Below are 16,971 nucleotides of genomic sequence, written 5' to 3' on the forward strand. Positions count from 1 at the left end.
TTTTAAAATGCTGGTTAATTAGTGTCCCTTCCCTCTTCCAAATATATTAATAGACATTGTCTGGGCCAGTTCATTTCAATGAGTTTTGGGAGCATTTTATTTAAGGAATGAATCAAGTTTCCCACTAAAGCCTTAAAGTTTAATGCTTAGATAGTACACTGACAAGTGCTCTATAAATACTTTAGATAGATGATTAACATAAGTATTAGACTTATGCAATATGCATATAGCGGAGCTAATTACATTGATCCATATGGGCCTGATCCAAAGCCCCTTGAGGTCAAAGGAAAGACTCCCACTGGAGTTTGATTTTTCAGAGGATGGGACTCAGCGCTTGCTGAAAATCACGGCCCATTAAGGCATCTCAGGCTGGGGCACCCAGAATTAATTACCAGTCACTTTTGAAAATTGTCTCTGTAACGTCTCCAGAGCCCGCCTACCCAGTGGACACACATCTACCACGCAGCACAGGTCTCAGCTCCACGTACAAGCCCAGTTTCTCTCCTGCAGTTCCACCTGCAATATACTATAGGGCACTGCAGGGCTAGAAACCCTTCCTCACTGCTCTTCCTCCTGGCTTCCATGCCCTCAGTGGGGAGAAGAGAGTGCAGCCAACACCATGCGGGCTTCACCCCCCTGCCCTTGAGTGTCTCAGCAGCAGGGTGTGTGCACATGGCAGGAGAGACAGGGTCGGATGAGAGAACAGGACTGGGGAGGAGGGTGGGATGCAGGACCGGGGAGAGAGACAGGCCAGAGGGGTGCCAAAGAAATGCCAGGGAAGGATAGCAGTGTAGTGATGAGTCTGGAGCAATGGGCAGGGGAGAGGGTCTGGGGAAATGTAGAGTACACAGGACCAGGTGATGGGCAAGGACCGAGACAGCAGTGGAGGGAAGAAAAGGGGCCAGGCGGGAGGTTGGGACCAAGAGGGAAGGGGAGGAGAGAAAACAAGTGAAGGTAGGGGAGGGGAGTCGATGTCTGATGCATTTGTTTGAGCTCCCAGTGCTGAGCTGCTTCCTGTTTCTGCCACAGTGGTCTGAGGGGCTCTGTGTGCACTCTGGGGGGGACTCCAGTTTGCCCCTCAGAGCCCAGGCCTAGGGGAGGCCTCTATGGGGAGGACAGGATGCGTAAGGAGGGAAAGGGTCCACTAGGCAGTGTGGGCAGGGAGATGTTGTGGGTGCAGGGGCTACTACCGCCCTGGGTGCTTTTGCTTTGCAGATGGATGAGGGCCATAAAAACAGGTCCCCATGAAAGACTCTTCCTCTGTGTATCCATCTGTTTGTCCCTTTCTCTCTAATGTGCCTCTCACCACAACATCTGGGCCCCTTGTACAAGCTTAACAAAACCAAGTTTTACACAGGACTCACTCTCATTTACACAGGACTCACTCTGGTCCCAGACAAGACTCACTCCTCCACTGACCACTCCGGAGTCACACTGGATTTTCATCAAGGCAGCTGAGATCCCAGTCTAATCCCTAGATTCTCCTACTCTGTTTGCAGCCACCATTACCTCTTGTTACTCACTGGGAAGCTTTTTCTCATGTTCCACTTAGGTTTTTAAACAGCTCTGATTTCCCCCATGAGGATGGAAAACTAAACTAGGGAAAGTGAAAGGCCTAGCAGAGCCATGGCTGGCATGCAAGGTTTGGGAAGACAGGCACTGGGGAAGCACCAGTCTTAGGTAGAAGTAATCTAGGAACTGGTCTTGGAAATGTTAAGAATCATGTTGAATACCACAGCCAGACTGTCCCAATAGTATATAACTCCTGAGCGATAGCCACCTCATTGAAGGAGAGTGGTGACATCCCTTTCTAATTAGTCTATGTTCTGTATTTATTTTATCCATGGAAACTTCTTGCACAATAAAGCCTCCCATCATAAAGTCAAGCCGTCCATTCCAGAGCAGTGAGCCATCCTCCATTCACAAGCCCCACCTGAGTGTCCATGACGACAAAGTGTATACAAAGGTTCAGGCCTGGGGCTGCCCCACAACCAAGACTGGGGGCAGTCTACCTGAGAATTCTCATGGGTAGAGATGGGATGGTCTGCTACTGCCTTGGGATAACCCCCAGGATTTCCAGTTTGCATGTTTGTCCTTTAAAACACTGCTCAGTGCTCAGAAACAATGGATGGAGGGGAACAAGTGGCTGGGTTGCTGGCTGAAAAAAGGAGGGAAATGTTTAAAATGAAGAAACCAGGAGCTACCAGCACTTTTTTTCATGCTTCAAATGCTCCCAGGAAGCATTTTGTTATAAATGCAATATACAATACTCGCTATCGGGATTATTACAAGGTAAGCTCCTTATAGGCAAATCCTGAAGTTTGTTTTACGCACTTTTGAGGCTGAGGCATTTATGAGGCATATCTTGTAAAACATTACTCTTTTGTGGGCCAGATTCATCTATAGTGTAACTCTTACTGGGTCTGTCTCATTGCAAAATGAAGAAGAGTCAGGTAAACCCGAATAAAATATTTTATCGTATTATTAATTGTATACATCTTTCTGAGGCATAAGGTATAGCCTATTACAATTTCAAACGTGGTGTTTAATTGGGTAGAAGACACAAATTAATAGCAAAATAGAATTTGCATTAAAGACTAGGAGACGTAAATTACATAATCATAGAAATTAGCAAGCAAACGAAATGAATAAGCAGGAAGGAGTGCAAGGGGCGAGAACAAACAAAGGCACTGCGCTACGTTCACTTTGCATGGAGTTTGTTCATTTATTTGATAATCATAATTTACTTGTAATTATTTTGGATGGTACTTCGTGCTCTCCTAGGAAACAGGCTGTAGTATAGTTTGTAATAGTAACAAAGTCAGAGCAGTCTGAGGCCCCAGTGCCATTTCAAGCATCATCTCTGCTTCTTCAGCATTCTGGGGGGAGACCTATGAGGGGCTTATCAGGTTTAGGGATCAGGACATTGACAACTGGTGAGGTTCTACCATTGTTATTGTTGTTGTTGTTTGTACTGTCATTACAATTATGATCATCTAAGAACCTTTTAACAGGAAGTGGCACAGTTCTAATACATTTGGTCAAATCCATCCCGGGTGTAACACCATTGACTCTGGTAGAATTACAAGGAGGATGAATTGGACTCAGTAAGTCTCTGACGTCCAGTATTCATTTGCCATAAACCGTGTAGGATGTTACTTACATTCAAACAATTCACCTTGATCCAAATTTTGCAGCTTTCTCCCTCTGTGGGTGCATTTACTCACCTGAGAAAAACCATTGACTATCTCATACTCACCAGCATGACTAACTGTTGTACAACCAGGTTGTTATGGTTTCCAATTTCCATTTTGTATATTCTCCTCACTTACCTTATGATATTTCACTGATTCTGTATGTCTTTGCACTAACTCCTTTGTGGTGAGTCAACTTCATGCTGGAAATACCTGGGGCAAATTCAGTTCCAGTGTCATTTCTTTGGACTCTGTGGCATTACATCAAGGATGAATATGGTCCAATCTTTCAGTTGTCATTGTTAACTGTTTATTTGTATTACAGGAGCATCTAATGAAGTTCAATGAGTGATCAAATATTTATTGGAAATTTTCTGTCTTTTTCTAGGTTTAGCTGGAGTGCCGTCCTTGCAGAAGTAGTGTTTGGTTTGTAGGCAGTGTAGTTAGCTGATTGTATCCATCTCTCTGCAATCACTAACTTTACTGCCATCAAAACAAGGCGCAGAATTCCCGGCTACAGCTCAGCACAGAGAACAGCACGTCTTACAACCTCTTGATGCCCACGTCACAGAATAAATCATCACATCTTTCATTTACAGCTTCATGTTTAGAAATGTTAGCTGTTCAACAAAGAATGCATTGTTGAAGAAGTCAGGTGAACTCCTAGCCCCATTGAAGTTAGTGGCAAAACTCCCACTAACTTCAGTGGATCCAGGATTTCACCTGTTGTGTTTAATTTGTCTGGCTTTTTGAAAATACCCCCAACACTCAGTTCTTTGTGTATCACGATTTGGCAAATAAGCATTCTAAGGGCAAAGAAAACAGGCCAAAGAATTCAAGTCCAGTTCATTTGACTTTAAAAATTCTCTTAAAGATATGAACATGTATTTAACAAACTAAAAACATGCAGATACTTTTAAAAATGCTTAGAGATCATATGCTGTATTATGCTGTAAATACAACTTCACCATCTTAGCATGTATCACCCTACCCATTTTTTCTGAACTTCTACGAATTATGAAGAAATATCACCTCAACTTAATAGTATGAGAGTCTGCCATATTTCACTGGCAAGACCAGCTCTTAGTAAAAGCAGATGTTGGAAGTGAACTATCTTGTACATTAGCCTAGTTACCAGGCAGTGTAGTTAGCTGATTGCTAAAGGTAACAATCACTAACCACACAGCCAGGTAAAAAGGTATGTAATGCATCTTGTTGGAAGTCTGGAGTACTGAAGTGTTTCAATAACACAAAAAGCATTTAGCATGGCTCCTTTGTAGAGGTGCACAATGCAGGGACAAAGCAGAGAAAATGAAACATAATGGTTTCCCCATCAAACATGTAAATGACATCAATCTAGTTGTCAACCCAATATTGTATAGCCGTTCAGCTGGAACACAGCTGCATATTAAAATGTTTGATACCTTGGATACAGAAAGAAAATGCAAAACAGACTCTGAAGTGATCTTTTTATTTTTTAATTTGCAAACATAGGGTCTGATTCTGATTCATAGATTCCAAGGCAAGAAGGGACCACTGTGATCATATAGTCTTCCTTCCTTCCTTGCTGGTTGAAATCTGGTTCCTGGGTTGCTAGTAACTGAAAGCTACCAGCTGATGGCGCTGTGGTGCTCTATCCGAGGTCTAAAGTTTAAATTCCAGGAGCAATATTCTAAGCGGGTCACATCACATATGACAGACACCTGCCCGCCCCTAATGTGTCCAGAGCAGCAGTGCCCTCTGGTGGACACTGTCTGTGCCGGGATATGCTAAGAGTGCAATATTTTTACCCAGCGGCTACAAAATAGAGGGCAGCAGTCCCTGGAGGAATAAACGGGATTCTGGGTCTGGTACTGCTCTGCGGGGATTAATGCACAGATCCACGAGGACCAGCCCTTAAAAATAAATTATATTAAAAGAAAATGAAAAACAGGTCCACATACACCATGGGCCTCAAACAGACAGGACGGGAGGTGCTGGGCAGGAAAGCTGTGAGGCAGCTCAGGCTGACTAAACAGGCGGCGCTGAGTGAGAAAACCCCTGCAGCGGCTTGCCTCACACCGACCGGCCCATTGGACTTCACTGGCTGTGCCATGTGCCACATGGCCTTTGCTAAAGCCTTCTAGAACTCAAAGACCCTGCAGCCACCACTGCACTCCTGTCTGGGGCCAGGGGGGCTGTAGCCTCAAGAGACGTGAGAGACCCCCCGCTTCTATGCCCCCCAGGACTGGGGGTGAACTCCCACACATCTCCTCAGCATTGAGGGAGACCCCCCTGTGCCCTCTCCGGTGTGAGCAATGGGGGTGCAACGAGGTGACCCTCATTTCCTTTCCGCCTCCCCCGCATCATGTAGGGGTGACCCCCATTCAGGGTGACTCCAGATTATTACTGTTTATTTCCTGTCTACCTAGTGCTGGGGGCTATCTAAAGAGTCCCAGCCTCTGTTCCAAAGGGAATCTCTATTTTAGATATGAGCTGGGCAGGAAAGCCCAGAGGCGCCTCACACTGACTGGACAGCAGGCACTGGGCGGGAAGGCCTGGAGGCAGTTCATGCTGACAAGGCAGAAGGCGCAGGGCGGGAAAACCCAGAGGCGGCTGGCGCTGACAGGCAAAGGGGCTGAACAGGAAAGCCCAGAGGTGGCTCATGGTGACAGGGCAGAGGTGCGGAGTGGGAAAGCTCAGAGGTGACTCGCAGTGACTGGGCAGAAGCAGGGCCATATTATCCATTAGGCACAGTGCCTAGGGCCTACAAAACTTTCAGGGCCTACAAAAAAAATGTTAATACATAATTTTTTATTTTTATTTAAAAAACTACTTATTAATAGTTTAAAATCAAATTAGTTATTTCAGTCGGGGGGGCCTACGAAAGCAAGTGTGCCTAGGGCCTACGAAGGTCTTAAAACGGCCCTGGGCAGAAGCAACTGGGCGGGAAAGCCCTGAGGTGGCTCAGGCTGACAGGGCAGAGGTGCTGAGCGGGAAAGCCCGGAGGTGGCTCGTGCTGATTGGCCAGCAGGCGCTGGGCGGGAAAAGCCAGAGGTGGCTCATGCTGACAGGGCGGAGGTGTGGAGCGGGAAAGCTGAGGTGACTGGCAGTGACTGGGCAGGAGCAGTTGGGCGGGAAAGCCCTGAGGCGGCTCATGCTGACAGGAGAAAGGTGCTGACTGGAAAGAAAAGTCCAGAGGCAGATGATGTGGCAGGTACAGGTGCTGAGCAGAAAAGCCCAGAAGTGGCTCAAGCTGACAGGACAGAGGTGCTGAGCGGGAAAGGGATGCCCAGAGCTGGCTCGCACTGACTGGGCGGGAAAACTGCTGAATTGGCTCGCACTGACTAGACAGGAGGTGCTGAGTGAAAAAATCCCTCCAGTGGTTTGGGTTGACTGGCAAGAAGTGCTGGGCATGAGAAGCCTAGAGGCAGTTCGCGCTGTCTGGAAAGGGAAGCCCAGAGCTGGCTCGCACTGACTGAGCAGAAGTGACTGGGTGGGAAACCCACTGAGGTGCCTCAGGCTGACAGGACAGTGCAGGTGCAGGGCAGGGGAGCCCAGAGGCAGCTCACACTGACTAGGCAGACGCTGCTGGGAGGGAAAGCCTGAGGTAACTTGTGCTGACAGGGCAGAGGTGCTGAGCGGGAAAGCTCAGAGGTGACTGGCAGTGACTGGGCAGGAGCTATTGGGCGGGAAAGCCCTGAGGTGGCTCAGGCTGACAGGAGAAAGGTGCTGAGCGGGAAAGCCCGGAGGCGGCTCGTGCTGATTGGCCAGCAGGCGCTGGGCGGGAAAAGCCAGAGGTGGCTCATGCTGACAGGGCGGAGGTGTGGAGCGGGAAAGCTGAGGTGACTGGCAGTGACTGGGCAGGAGCAGTTGGGCGGGAAAGCCCTGAGGTGGCTCATGCTGACAGGAGAAAGGTGCTGACTGGAAAGAAAAGTCCAGAGGCAGATGATGTGGCAGGTACAGGTGCTGAGCAGAAAAGCCCAGAAGTGGCTCAAGCTGACAGGACAGAGGTGCTGAGTGGGAAAGGGATGCCCAGAGCTGGCTCGCACTGACTGGGCGGGAAAACTGCTGAATTGGCTCGCACTGACTAGACAGAGGTGCTGAGTGAAAAAATCCCTCCAGTGGTTTGGGTTGACTGGCAAGAAGTGCTGGGCATGAGAAGCCTAGAGGCAGTTCGCGCTGTCTGGAAAGGGAAGCCCAGAGCTGGCTCGCACTGACTGAGCAGAAGTGACTGGGTGGGAAACCCACTGAGGTGCCTCAGGCTGACAGGACAGTGCAGGTGCAGGGCAGGGGAGCCCAGAGGCAGCTCACACTGACTAGGCAGACGCTGCTGGGAGGGAAAGCCTGAGGTAACTTGTGCTGACAGGGCAGAGGTGCTGAGCGGGAAAGCTGAGGTGACTGGCAGTGACTGGGCAGGAGCTATTGGGCGGGAAAGCCCTGAGGTGGCTCATTCTGACAGGAGAAAGGTGCTGACTGGAAAGAAAAGTCCAGAGGCAGATGGCGCTGACGGGCAGGGGGCGTTTGGCAGGAAAGGCCTGAAGTGGCTCTTGCTGACTAGCAGGAGGCGCAGGGCAGGAAAGCTGTGAGGCAGCTCAGGCTAAACTTCAGGAAGAGAGAAGAAAAGGCCAGTGAAAAACAACACTGCACACATTGCACACATGCCCCTCCCTGTATTCAGCTATGTGGGAGAACTTGGGATTGACACTTGTCCGCATAGACTTAATCCCCCACCAGTCGCCAGGTCAAAGGACCTCCCTGTAACCAGGGATCAAGGTCCAGTCCTTGGCCAGCGAAAGGCTTTATGGGTCCTTTCTGAACCCGAGGCTGAGAGACCACCCTGTAAGAAGGGTTGTGGGCTCTGTGACTTGCTACTCCTTCGGACGTAGCCTTTAAAATGCCCTCTGCCCTTGACCTGACCCTGTAAGCAGGGTGCAGGTCTCCCCTTTCTAGCGTGTCTTGGGCCGCTGACACTTGCTGGGCAAAGAGACCACCCTCTACTGAGGGGATGGAGGTCCCTCCTTTTCAGCGCTCTTGGCTCCGGCCATTGTAATGCCCTTGGCTTAAGGACCACCCTGTAAGCAGGGTTTGGGTCTCCTTTGACAGGCTCATTAAGCCCCGGGTCTCTTTCAAATGCCGGGCAAAATGACTGCCCTGTAAGCAGGGTGTAAGGTCTTCTCCCTCTCATGCTTAAAGTAGGGGCCTTTTTATGCCTCTGGCTGAGGGACCACCCTTTAAGAAGGGTTGAGGTCTCTCTGGGTTTCCACTCTTTAGGACCGAGCCTTTAAAATGCTCTGTGCCATTGACCTCCCCCTGTAAGCAGGGTGCAGGTCTCCCCTTTCTAGCGTGTCTTGGGCCGCTGGCACTTGCTGGGCAAAGAGACCCCCTCTCCTGAGGGAATGGAGGTCTGTCCTTTTCTGCGCTTCTGGCTCTGGCCCATGGTGGTTGCCCTGGCTTAAGGACCACCCTGTAAGCAGGGTTTGGGTCTCCTTTTCCATGCTTATCTAGCCACAGGTCACTTGGACATGCCAGGCCAAATGACTGCCCTGTAAGCAGGGTGTAAGGTCTTATCGCTCTCATTCTTCAACTCGGGGGCCTTTTTGTGCCTGTGGCTGAGTGACCACCCTTGTAGAAGGGTTGAGATTCTATTTCTCTTGGTCACCGTAAATTCCCCTGCAATGATTTCTACTTGGCTTTTTTGGGCTTTGAAGTGAAATCTTATTTGTGACCTGTGTATTTCCTGTGCGGGTCACATGGAACATGGCGTGGCGAAGGGGCGGCTGTAAGGGGATGGTGGAGGCCGTGAAAAATTCGACCCTTTTTTCCAAAAAGGCAAGAAATCGCCCACGATCCAAATCTCACAAACTCTGGAAAGGAACAGGTGAGGTGGGGGCTGCTTTCAGATCCTCTCTGCCACGTAATCCTTCCTCCTTTCCTCTTGCCCTGCCCTCTTTACTCTGCCCTACCAACCTCAGCTTTGACCCCTTGTTTTATTGTGAACAAGGCAGACGCTGTTGGACGTAGATTCGGAGAGCTGCGTGTGTTGTGTCCGAATTCCAGGCCTTTTGTCTCTTTGCTGATAGACCGAGGATATTCCTCGGGCTATGTTTGATGTGACTGTCCTTTCTGAAATGTGTTGAGGCTCAGGTGGTGTAGGTCCATGTTGTGGTATTCAGATCCTGCACGTGGGTGCACCTAACACTATTAACAGGAATGTGTCACCTGGAAGGGGTGTCTTTTTTGGTCAAGTTTCAGGGGCACAGAGTTGTCATTTTCTTGGTGGGGTAGAAAGGAGGGAAGGGTGTCGCTGAGGATGGAGAATTGAATGGTAATGGGAGAGTCAGCAGGATTCCTCACTTACCTGTTCCTATCCAGCTCTTTCCAAATTGGGGACTTTTCCCCCTTCTTTAAAGGAGGAGTATTTTGTAAAGAATGGGTGACCGCCCTGTACTCAGGGTTCTGGTCTCTTTCCTTTTTCTCCTCTCTAAATTGGCCCTCTTAATGCCCAAATGACTTGCCTGGGCAAAGAGACCCCCCTCTCCTGAGGGAATGGAGGTCTCTCCTTTCCAGCGCTCTTGGTTCTGGCCCATGGCAATGCCCTTGGCTTAAGGACCACCCTGTAAGCAGGGTTTGGGTCTCTTTTGCCAGACTTATTAAGCCACGGGTCACCTTGAAATGCCAGGCCAAATGACTGCCCTGTAAGCAGGGTGGAAGGTCTTATCGCTCCCATCCTTCAACTGGAGGAGCCTTTTTGTGCCTGTGGCAGAATGACCACCCTTTAAGAAGGGTTCAGAGTCTCTTGCCTTTAATCCCAGCAGATTGGCCTCGAATTCTTTCGACTTGGCTTTTGGGGCCTTTGAAGTGAAATCTTATTTGTGACCCGTGTATTTCCTGGCCGAGTCACCTGTAACATGGTGTGGCGAAGGGGCGGCTGTAAGGGGATGGTGGAGGCCGTGAAAAATTCCATCTTCTTTGCAAAAAAAAGCCAAGATATCGCCAACATCCAAAGTGAGCTCCCTCTAACTAGGGCACGGGCCTTTCCCTGGATTACACTCCCATTTCAGTCCAGCCTCTTGAGTCCGATAAGGGTTTGGCCTCCTAGCTGTCCTTTGCCCGTTCCCTCCTCACACATTCATCCAAGTCGAAGCCTGGTGTGCTCCACATCCAGCTGGCCCTGACTTCGGTTGCAAGCTCTCCTGCCACCCGCCACGGACTGGTGCTGAAAACTAGGAGTTGGGGTAATTTCAAGGAGGGGCAAGTACCTCGTCCGTTTAATCTGATTTTACCTTGTAAGCACGGTGTCCACTGAGCCCACACTAAAGCCGCTGCACCTCTTTCTCTCTCTCTCCTTCTAGCAACTCAAAGGAAGAAATGGACAAGATGAGTGAAGAGGCAAAGAAACTTCAGGAAGAGAGAAGAAAAGGCCAGTGAAAAACAACACTGCACACATTGCACACATGCCCCTCCCTGTATTGGGAGCTTGGGATTGACACTTGTCCGCATAGACTTAATCCCCCACCAGTCGCCAGGTCAAAGGACCTCCCTGTAACCAGGGATCAAGGTCCAGTCCTTGGCCAGCGAAAGGCTTTATGGGTCCTTTCTGAACCCGAGGCTGAGAGACCACCCTGTAAGAAGGGTTGTGGGCTCTGTGACTTGCTACTCCTTCGGACGTAGCCTTTAAAATGCCCTCTGCCCTTGACCTGACCCTGTAAGCAGGGTGCAGGTCTCCCCTTTCTAGCGTGTCTTGGGCCGCTGACACTTGCTGGGCAAAGAGACCACCCTCTACTGAGGGGATGGAGGTCCCTCCTTTTCAGCGCTCTTGGCTCCGGCCATTGTAATGCCCTTGGCTTAAGGACCACCCTGTAAGCAGGGTTTGGGTCTCCTTTGACAGGCTCATTAAGCCCCGGGTCTCTTTCAAATGCCGGGCAAAATGACTGCCCTGTAAGCAGGGTGTAAGGTCTTCTCCCTCTCATGCTTAAAGTAGGGGCCTTTTTATGCCTCTGGCTGAGGACCACCCTTTAAGAAGGGTTGAGGTCTCTCTGGGTTTCCACTCTTTAGGACCTAGCCTTTAAAATGCTCTGTGCCATTGACCTCCCCCTGTAAGGAGGGTGCAGGTCTCCCCTTTCTAGCGTGTCTTGGGCCGCTGGCACTTGCTAGGCAAACAGACCCCCCTCTCCTGAGGGAATGGAGGTCTCTCCTTTCCAGCGCTCTTAGTTCTGGCCCATGGCAATGCCCTTGGCTTAAGGACCACCCTGTAAGCAGGGTTTGGGTCTCTTTTGCCAGACTTATTAAGCCACGGGTCACCTTGAAATGCCAGGCCAAATGACTGCCCTGTAAGCAGGGTGGAAGGTCTTATCGCTCCCATCCTTCAACTGGAGGAGCCTTTTTGTGCCTGTGGCAGAATGACCACCCTTTAAGAAGGGTTCAGAGTCTCTTGCCTTTAATCCCAGCAGATTGGCCTCGAATTCTTTCGACTTGGCTTTTGGGGCCGTTGAAGTGAAATCTTATTTGTGACCCGTGTATTTCCTGGCCGAGTCACCTGTAACATGGTGTGGCGAAGGGGCGGCTGTAAGGGGATGGTGGAGGCCGTGAAAAATTCCATCTTCTTTGCAAAAAAGCCAAGATATCGCCAACATCCAAAGTGAGCTCCCTCTAACTAGGGCACGGGCCTTTCCCTGGATTACACTCCCATTTCAGTCCAGCCTCTTGAGTCCGATAAGGGTTTGGCCTCCTAGCTGTCCTTTGCCCGTTCCCTCCTCACACATTCATCCAAGTCGAAGCCTGGCGTACTCCACATCCAGCTGGCCCTGACTTCGGTTGCAAGCTCTCCTGCCACCCGCCACGGACTGGTGCTGAAAACTAGGAGTTGGGGTAATTTCAAGGAGGGGCAAGTACCTCGTCCGTTTAATCTGATTTTACCTTGTAAGCACGGTGTCCACTGAGCCCACACTAAAGCCGCTGCACCTCTTTCTCTCTCTCTCCTTCTAGCAACTCAAAGGAAGAAATGGACAAGATGAGTGAAGAGGCAAAGAAACTTCAGGAAGAGAGAAGAAAAGGCCAGTGAAAAACAACACTGCACACATTGCACACATGCCCCTCCCTGTATTGGGAGCTTGGGATTGACACTTGTCCGCATAGACTTAATCCCCCACCAGTCGCCAGGTCAAAGGACCTCCCTGTAACCAGGGATCAAGGTCCAGTCCTTGGCCAGCGAAAGGCTTTATGGGTCCTTTCTGAACCCGAGGCTGAGAGACCACCCTGTAAGAAGGGTTGTGGGCTCTGTGACTTGCTACTCCTTCGGACGTAGCCTTTAAAATGCCCTCTGCCCTTGACCTGACCCTGTAAGCAGGGTGCAGGTCTCCCCTTTCTAGTGTGTCTTGGGCCGCTGACACTTGCTGGGCAAAGGGACCACCCTCTACTGAGGGGATGGAGGTCCCTCCTTTTCAGCGCTCTTGGCTCCGGCCATTGTAATGCCCTTGGCTTAAGGACCACCCTGTAAGCAGGGTTTGGGTCTCCTTTGACAGGCTCATTAAGCCCCGGGTCTCTTTCAAATGCCGGGCAAAATGACTGCCCTGTAAGCAGGGTGTAAGGTCTTCTCCCTCTCATGCTTAAAGTAGGGGCCTTTTTATGCCTCTGGCTGAGGGACCACCCTTTAAGAAGGGTTGAGGTCTCTCTGGGTTTCCACTCTTTAGGACCGAGCCTTTAAAATGATCTGTGCCATTGACCTCCCCCTGTAAGCAGGGTGCAGGTCTCCCCTTTCTAGCGTGTCTTGGGCCGCTGGCACTTGCTGGGCAAAGAGACCCCCCTCTCCTGAGGGAATGGAGGTCTGTCCTTTTCTGCGCTTCTGGCTCTGGCCCATGGTGGTTGTCCTGGCTTAAGGACCACCCTGTAAGCAGGGTTTGGGTCTCCTTTTCCATGCTTATCTAGCCACAGGTCACTTGGACATGCCAGGCCAAATGACTGCCCTGTAAGCAGGGTGTAAGGTCTTATCGCTCTCATTCTTCAACTCGGGGGCCTTTTTGTGCCTGTGGCTGAGTGACCACCCTTGTAGAAGGGTTGAGATTCTATTTCTCTTGGTCACCGTAAATTCCCCTGCAATGATTTCTACTTGGCTTTTTTGGGCTTTGAAGTGAAATCTTATTTGTGACCTGTGTATTTCCTGTGCGGGTCACATGGAACATGGCGTGGCGAAGGGGCGGCTGTAAGGGGATGGTGGAGGCCGTGAAAAATTCGACCCTTTTTTCCAAAAAGGCAAGAAATCGCCCACGATCCAAATCTCACAAACTCTGGAAAGGAACAGGTGAGGTGGGGGCTGCTTTCAGATCCTCTCTGCCACGTAATCCTTCCTCCTTTCCTCTTGCCCTGCCCTCTTTACTCTGCCCTACCAACCTCAGCTTTGACCCCTTGTTTTATTGTGAACAAGGCAGACGCTGTTGGACGTAGATTCGGAGAGCTGCGTGTGTTGTGTCCGAATTCCAGGCCTTTTGTCTCTTTGCTGATAGACCGAGGATATTCCTCGGGCTATGTTTGATGTGACTGTCCTTTCTGAAATGTGTTGAGGCTCAGGTGGTGTAGGTCCATGTTGTGGTATTCAGATCCTGCACGTGGGTGCACCTAACACTATTAACAGGAATGTGTCACCTGGAAGGGGTGTCTTTTTTGGTCAAGTTTCAGGGGCACAGAGTTGTCATTTTCTTGGTGGGGTAGAAAGGAGGGAAGGGTGTCGCTGAGGATGGAGAATTGAATGGTAATGGGAGAGTCAGCAGGATTCCTCACTTACCTGTTCCTATCCAGCTCTTTCCAAATTGGGGACTTTTCCCCCTTCTTTAAAGGAGGAGTATTTTGTAAAGAATGGGTGACCGCCCTGTACTCAGGGTTCTGGTCTCTTTCCTTTTTCTCCTCTCTAAATTGGCCCTCTTAATGCCCAAATGACTTGCCTGGGCAAAGAGACCCCCCTCTCCTGAGGGAATGGAGGTCTCTCCTTTCCAGCGCTCTTGGTTCTGGCCCATGGCAATGCCCTTGGCTTAAGGACCACCCTGTAAGCAGGGTTTGGGTCTCTTTTGCCAGACTTATTAAGCCACGGGTCACCTTGAAATGCCAGGCCAAATGACTGCCCTGTAAGCAGGGTGGAAGGTCTTATCGCTCCCATCCTTCAACTGGAGGAGCCTTTTTGTGCCTGTGGCAGAATGACCACCCTTTAAGAAGGGTTCAGAGTCTCTTGCCTTTAATCCCAGCAGATTGGCCTCGAATTCTTTCGACTTGGCTTTTGGGGCCTTTGAAGTGAAATCTTATTTGTGACCCGTGTATTTCCTGGCCGAGTCACCTGTAACATGGTGTGGCGAAGGGGCGGCTGTAAGGGGATGGTGGAGGCCGTGAAAAATTCCATCTTCTTTGCAAAAAAAAGCCAAGATATCGCCAACATCCAAAGTGAGCTCCCTCTAACTAGGGCACGGGCCTTTCCCTGGATTACACTCCCATTTCAGTCCAGCCTCTTGAGTCCGATAAGGGTTTGGCCTCCTAGCTGTCCTTTGCCCGTTCCCTCCTCACACATTCATCCAAGTCGAAGCCTGGCGTACTCCACATCCAGCTGGCCCTGACTTCGGTTGCAAGCTCTCCTGCCACCCGCCACGGACTGGTGCTGAAAACTAGGAGTTGGGGTAATTTCAAGGAGGGGCAAGTACCTCGTCCGTTTAATCTGATTTTACCTTGTAAGCACGGTGTCCACTGAGCCCACACTAAAGCCGCTGCACCTCTTTCTCTCTCTCTCCTTCTAGCAACTCAAAGGAAGAAATGGACAAGATGAGTGAAGAGGCAAAGAAACTTCAGGAAGAGAGAAGAAAAGGCCAGTGAAAAACAACACTGCACACATTGCACACATGCCCCTCCCTGTATTGGGAGCTTGGGATTGACACTTGTCCGCATAGACTTAATCCCCCACCAGTCGCCAGGTCAAAGGACCTCCCTGTAACCAGGGATCAAGGTCCAGTCCTTGGCCAGCGAAAGGCTTTATGGGTCCTTTCTGAACCCGAGGCTGAGAGACCACCCTGTAAGAAGGGTTGTGGGCTCTGTGACTTGCTACTCCTTCGGACGTAGCCTTTAAAATGCCCTCTGCCCTTGACCTGACCCTGTAAGCAGGGTGCAGGTCTCCCCTTTCTAGTGTGACACTTGGGCCGCTGACACTTGCTGGGCAAAGAGACCACCCTCTACTGAGGGGATGGAGGTCCCTCCTTTTCAGCGCTCTTGGCTCCGGCCATTGTAATGCCCTTGGCTTAAGGACCACCCTGTAAGCAGGGTTTGGGTCTCCTTTGACAGGCTCATTAAGCCCCGGGTCTCTTTCAAATGCCGGGCAAAATGACTGCCCTGTAAGCAGGGTGTAAGGTCTTCTCCCTCTCATGCTTAAAGTAGGGGCCTTTTTATGCCTCTGGCTGAGGGACCACCCTTTAAGAAGGGTTGAGGTCTCTCTGGGTTTCCACTCTTTAGGACCTAGCCTTTAAAATGCTCTGTGCCATTGACCTCCCCCTGTAAGGAGGGTGCAGGTCTCCCCTTTCTAGCGTGTCTTGGGCCGCTGGCACTTGCTAGGCAAACAGACCCCCCTCTCCTGAGGGAATGGAGGTCTCTCCTTTCCAGCGCTCTTAGTTCTGGCCCATGGCAATGCCCTTGGCTTAAGGACCACCCTGTAAGCAGGGTTTGGGTCTCTTTTGCCAGACTTATTAAGCCACGGGTCACCTTGAAATGCCAGGCCAAATGACTGCCCTGTAAGCAGGGTGGAAGGTCTTATCGCTCCCATCCTTCAACTGGAGGAGCCTTTTTGTGCCTGTGGCAGAATGACCACCCTTTAAGAAGGGTTCAGAGTCTCTTGCCTTTAATCCCAGCAGATTGGCCTCGAATTCTTTCGACTTGGCTTTTGGGGCCGTTGAAGTGAAATCTTATTTGTGACCCGTGTATTTCCTGGCCGAGTCACCTGTAACATGGTGTGGCGAAGGGGCGGCTGTAAGGGGATGGTGGAGGCCGTGAAAAATTCCATCTTCTTTGCAAAAAAGCCAAGATATCGCCAACATCCAAAGTGAGCTCCCTCTAACTAGGGCACGGGCCTTTCCCTGGATTACACTCCCATTTCAGTCCAGCCTCTTGAGTCCGATAAGGGTTTGGCCTCCTAGCTGTCCTTTGCCCGTTCCCTCCTCACACATTCATCCAAGTCGAAGCCTGGCGTACTCCACATCCAGCTGGCCCTGACTTCGGTTGCAAGCTCTCCTGCCACCCGCCACGGACTGGTGCTGAAAACTAGGAGTTGGGGTAATTTCAAGGAGGGGCAAGTACCTCGTCCGTTTAATCTGATTTTACCTTGTAAGCACGGTGTCCACTGAGCCCACACTAAAGCCGCTGCACCTCTTTCTCTCTCTCTCCTTCTAGCAACTCAAAGGAAAGGAGTGATGTGCGTCCAAGAACAGGGGCTAGGGAAGGAGCCCTGGGGCCTCTGTTCTTGAAGGGGAAATGAAAAGGAGCCCAGAGTTCTGATGCTGACAAGGGCTAGAGGTATGTCCACACTGCAATAAAAAGCTTGGCCTAGATCAGCTGACTCAGGTTCCTTGCTCGAGCTGCAGGGTTATGAAATTGCAGTGTAGATGTTCGGGGACAGGGCTGGAGCCCAGTCTCTGGCACCCTGCAGAGGGTCCCAAAATTAGGGCTTCAGCCTGAGTGTCTACACCTCTGGGTAGTTTGCTGGTTGAAATCTGTCTATACCTCAGGGTAGTTTGCTGGTTGAAATCTGGTTGAAAGCTGTCTACACCTCAGGGTAGTT

General features: G+C 50.4%; 1 long non-coding RNA gene across 1 annotated transcript; it reads left to right on the forward strand.

The window, feature by feature from the left end:
* The first annotated feature begins 11,226 nt into the window (after positions 1-11,226).
* Positions 11,227-15,291, forward strand: LOC137162929 (uncharacterized). The gene is made up of 3 exons (XR_010922575.1): positions 11,227-12,044; positions 12,162-14,830; positions 14,948-15,291. It is a non-coding gene; the product is annotated as an uncharacterized lncRNA (long non-coding RNA).
* The last annotated feature ends 1,680 nt before the right edge of the window (positions 15,292-16,971 follow it).

The sequence above is a fragment of the Emydura macquarii genome, unplaced genomic scaffold, assembly GCF_026122565.2.
Source record: "Emydura macquarii macquarii isolate MOO-44397 ecotype Brisbane River unplaced genomic scaffold, CSIRO-AGI_Emac_v2 contig_312, whole genome shotgun sequence".
Taxonomy (NCBI): domain Eukaryota; kingdom Metazoa; phylum Chordata; order Testudines; family Chelidae; genus Emydura; species Emydura macquarii.